We start from the raw sequence: 5414 nt of genomic DNA on the forward strand, positions 1-5414 counted from the left end.
AACTGAAAAACGTTCCGTGCCGCGACCGCGGCCCCCACATTCTCGGTCGTGACATGCGTTCCTCAGTTTCCCCTTCCCTTCGTTTGAAGACCAATTGATGCTCCCCCATTCTCGGTAGAGAATTTAATATTCTCGGTACGAGCAGGAGTTTGTAGAAGCCTAGTTACACACTTTCGTTTTCGACGAAACACGATCGTTCGGGTGGATAAAGACGTCATTTCGCAACAGATACGATCCTTCACAACGGACACGACACTTCAATCAAGGCTCTTCAACATCTATAAATAAAGAGTTGATGGAGAGTTGAAGAGATGTAGAAAAAAGAGATTAGTATAGAATTTATGCAGAAATTCCGAGTCAAGTGATTCAGAAGTTAGATTTCGATTCTGTAAAAAGCAATATGCTATACACACATTGTTTATTCAATAATAACAAGTTTAGTAGCGTTTAGACATTGTTCCAGTTTAGTTTTCATTTTGGTAGTAGACCGACCCAGTCTCTATTACGAAGATTCAACGAGAAGATTGAGTAGAGGATCCGCCCCGGAGCCTGACAAACTCTAACGAAACCCAAGGAAAGGATTGACAACCCGTTCACTTGCAAGCCGTCGAATGTTTCCATGCTCTATGTTCTCTGTAAACTTGTATCAATTTATATTTCATCTAATAAAGTCTGTTCTATTCGATAGATTTTTATGCAGCACTTATGGTAACCAATCCACTAAAGTGACTGTTGGTGTTTTCATTAAAACGTATTTAATTCAAAATCTTTACAAGGAAACTTTGTTGAACACTTAGGCAAATTATTATATCGAAAGAGTTTTAATTTGATTAAGGGCAATTATCCCGGATAGGGTTTTGTCATGTTCAAAGCCAATTAATTAGAGGTTCCGTCATTTATTTCATCTTTATAATTCGTACAAAGTTTAAAGTTGTTTTCTTTGCTTAATGCAAACAAATACATCTGTTTACTTTTCTAAAAAGTACTAAACGTTCCTATCTTGCAAATTCATTCTTAAATCAGAGTATTTTCTAACGTTTTCATACTCTAATCTAATTCTCATTCTAGCAATTTCAAAACCAAAACCGATCAAACGATTTTCCATATTATAAACCTAAAAGTAAATTTAACCGATTGTAAATAAGTTTTGTTCGAAAAACGTTCCCTATGGGATCGATATCTTTTATTACTACAAGCGTATACCGTGCACTTGTGGAAATCGCTCAACAAGTTTTTGGCACCGTTGCTGGGGAACGCCAAAATTTTTGACAAAATTTTAAATTTTTCGTGTTTTATTACGAATCTAGGTTTATTTATACTTATTCAAACTTTTATATTTTATTTATTTTCAATTACTAACATATTTATTTTTCAAATTCTGTTTTGTAGGTAGTTTCGGTTCGTGCGAAATTTCAAGTTCATGCGCAGTTCTCGAAGTTCAGGCACGTCACCAGATCCTATTGACCCAGAAATTGAAAGAACTCTTAAAAAGAACAAGAAAGAAAAGAAAAACAAAACCCCAATAAAAACTAGAATTACCGAGCCAGAAGTTATGGCCACACTTATGGATTACGCTAGGCCAGGAGTGGCCGGTGTAACAAACAGTATAGTTAGACCCCAAATTAATGCAAACCAATTTGAAATTAAGCCTGCGTTGCTTAATATGTTGCAAAATAACGTAACATTTTACGGGTTACCTAACGAAAATCCTAATACCCATTTGACAAATTTCTTAGAAATTTGTGACACTTTTAAAATTACTGATGTAACTGCAGAAGCAATCAAACTTTGCCTTTTTCCTTTTACTTTGAAGGATCGAGCCAAAGAATGGTTAACTTCTATGCCAGCCGCATCATTTGCCACTTGGGAACAATTAGCCCAAGCGTTTTTATCAAAAAAATTTCCTTTAGCAAAAACCGCAAGAGTCATTAAAGAGTTAACATCTTTTTCTCAAAATGATAATAAAACTCTTTATGAGGCTTGGGAACGTTTTAAAGAACTTCAACATTTATGCCCACACCACCAATTGCCCGTTGAACTTTTAATGCAAACATTTTATAATGGACTAAATACTACAACTAGAGGTTCATTAGACGCTATGTCTGGAGGGTTATTTATGAAGAAAACATCTGCCCAAGCAAGGGAACTTTTGGAGGAAATGGCAATCAACAGCAGTATGTGGCCCGCGGAACGTGGACACGTACCATTAGCGAAACCATCATCCTCAACAACATCATCAGTTAAAGGTATAGTGAATCTTGATCCAGTAGCGATGTTGCAAGCCCAATTTTCTGCCTTATCGCACAAAATTGATAGGTTTATGGCACCATGTGATCCTAATGGTAAGCCAATCCAAACAGATGTGGATTACGAATGTATGAGTGAAATTGAACAGGTAAATTTTGTCCAAGGGCAAAACCAAAATAATAACCCTTACTCCAATACATATAATCCTGGGTGGAGAAATCATCCTAACTTTAACTGGAGAGATAATAATAATGCTAATGCTAATCAAAATCGTACTACTAATTATCAAAATCAATCAAGAGATACGATTAGCACTTTATCTTCTAAAATCGACAAATTTATTGATGCTATGAGCGGAAAAATAAGTAATCACGATGATGGTTTTAAACGGATCGAGAATAAATTCGATCAGCTTATTAAAAACCAATCATCTAGCATCCATAATTTGGAGATTCAAATTGGACAACTCGCTAAATCAATTCCATCCCGCAAAGAGGGAAGTCTTCCAAGCCATACGGAAGAAAATCCGAAAGAGCATGTTAAGGCTATCATTCTTCGTTCAGGGAAAAATTACTTAGGCCCGGAAATGCCCGGAAATTCGACCTTACCTGGAACTGATTTACCGAAGCCCAAAGAAGATACATTAAAACAAAAAGATGCACCAATTGACTCTAGTACAAAAACTTTTGTACCCAAACCACCTTTTCCACACAAAGTCCGCAATAAGGACTATGATAAACAACTTTTAACATTTTTAGACAAACTTAAAAATTTGCATATTAATCTGACATTTATGGATGCGATTACGCAAATTCCCAACTATGGTAAATTCCTCAAAGATTTAATTTCAAAGAAAATCAGTTGGGAAGGAATTTCATCCATTTCACTAACTGAAGATTGTAGTTCGATTGTGTCAAGTAATTTGCCCATAAAACTCAAGGATCCCGGATGTTTTACCATTCCGTGTAAATTAGGAGATATTGAATTTCCCAGTTGTCTCTGTGATTTAGGAGCAAGCATTAACTTGATGCCATTATCTATTTTTAATAAGTTAGGCTTAGAAGAAGACATCAAACGTACCAATATGGTTTTGCAATTAGCGGATCAAACCACTAAAAGACCATACGGTATAATTGAGGATGTTTTAGTTAAAGTTGACAAATTTATTTTTCCTACCGATTTCTTCATTTTAGATTTTGCTTATGACGTAAATTGTCCGCTAATCTTTGGTAGACCGTTCATGAACACGGGACGTGCTCTAGTTGATGTGTCGGAAGGGAAAGTAGTTTTAAGAATAGGCGATGATAAGATTGAGTTTGATATGAATCAAGCGATGAAATATCCTATGGAGGATTTCGCTTGTATGAAACTTGATTTAATTGAAGAATGTGTAAATGACATTGTTCAAAAAGAAGGAAATAATAGAACCTATAATGAGTGAAGAACTAGAAGATAAGGACCCAGAACCTTTGATTCGAGAAGATGGACCAGTTCCGCCTTCAATTATAGTTCCACCTAAATTAGAACTTAAAGAATTACCAAGTCATTTGAGGTACGCTTTCTTAGGCGAAGGCGATTCTCTACCTATAATTATCTCTAACAAATTAACACAAGTCCAAGAAGAGAAATTGAAAGAAGTTGTTAGAAATAGGATAGGAAGTATGGGTTGGCAAATTTCAGACTTAAAAGGTATTAATCCGAGCATTGTAATGCACAGAATTCACTTAGAAGAAGATAAGCCACCTAAAGCGGATAGGCAAAGACGCCTAAATCCGAATATGAAGGAAGTAGTCAAAAATGAGATTACTAAACTTCTGGACAATGGAATCATCTACCCTATCTCGGATAGTGAATGGGTTAGTCCAATCCATTGTGTACCTAAAAAGGGAGGCATAACAGTTGTAAGGAATGAAGAAGGTGAATTAATACCTACGCGAACCACCACTGGTTGGAGGGTTTGTATAGATTATAGAAATCTAAATAAAGCAACTAGGAAAGATCATTTTCCTCTACCTTTCATTGATCAAATGATCGAAAGGATAGCTGGTCACGCTTTCTACTGTTTTCTAGATGGTTACTCTGGATTCTTTCAAATATACATTTACCCGGATGACCAAGATAAAACAACCTTCACATGTCCTTACGGAACATTTGCATATAGGAGAATGCCTTTTGGTCTATGTAACGCACCTGCAACATTTCAACGTTGTATGACTGCGATTTTTAATGATTTCATTGAAGATATCATGGAAGTTTTTATGGACGATTTTTCAGTTTATGGAGATTCTTTTGATTTATGCCTAGAAAACTTGGATAAAGTTTTGTCTAGGTGTGAAGAAACAAATTTGGTATTAAACTGGGAAAAATGTCATTTCATGGTTGACGAAGGAATTGTTTTAGGTCACAAAATATCTGAAAAAGGGTTAGAAATGGATAGAGCAAAAACTTCAGTAATAGAAAAATTACCCCCTCCAACTACTGTTAAGGGAGTAAGATCATTTTTAGGACATGCCGGTTTTTACAGACGATTTATTAAGAATTTTTCTGTAATTTCCAAACCACTCACTAATCTACTCATGAAAGATTCCACCTTTGATTTTAATGAAGATTGCGTTAAAGCTTTCGAAACATTAAAAATAGCTTTAGTCAGTGCACCTATTATTGCTAAACCCGATTGGGATTTACCATTTGAAATTATGTGTGATGCAAGTGATTTAGCTGTCAGATGTGTTTTAGGTCAAAGGAAGGATAAGAAACTTCATGTCATTTATTATGCAAGTCACACACTTTCCGGTGCACAATTAAACTACACCACAACTGAGAAAGAAATGTTAGCTGTAGTTTTTGCATGTGATAAGTTTAGGTCATACTTGCTAGGTTCGAAAGTTATTATTTACACTGATCATGCAGCATTAAGATATTTATTTGCTAAAAAGGATGCAAAACCGCGTCTAATTAGATGGGTTTTATTGTTACAAGAATTTGATATAGAAATAAAAGACAAAAAGGGAGTAGAAAACCTTGTCGCTGATCATCTATCAAGACTTGAAGATGAGAACGGTCCTATAGGTGAAACTAACAGTATACGAGATGATTTTCCTGATGAACATCTCTATCAGATGAAAACCGTCATGTCACCATGGTATGCAGATATTGCTAATTATCTT

The 5414-nt window shown here is 35.5% G+C and overlaps 1 non-coding gene across 1 annotated transcript; it reads right to left on the bottom strand.

The window, feature by feature from the left end:
• Positions 1-1921: 1921 nt before the first annotated feature.
• Positions 1922-2028, bottom strand: LOC136228193 (small nucleolar RNA R71). Its single transcript, XR_010688526.1, has one exon. It is a non-coding gene; the product is annotated as a small nucleolar RNA R71 (small nucleolar RNA).
• Positions 2029-5414: the final 3386 nt, after the last annotated feature.

The sequence above is a fragment of the Euphorbia lathyris genome, chromosome 4 (assembly GCF_963576675.1).
Source record: "Euphorbia lathyris chromosome 4, ddEupLath1.1, whole genome shotgun sequence".
Taxonomy (NCBI): Eukaryota; Viridiplantae; Streptophyta; class Magnoliopsida; order Malpighiales; family Euphorbiaceae; genus Euphorbia; species Euphorbia lathyris.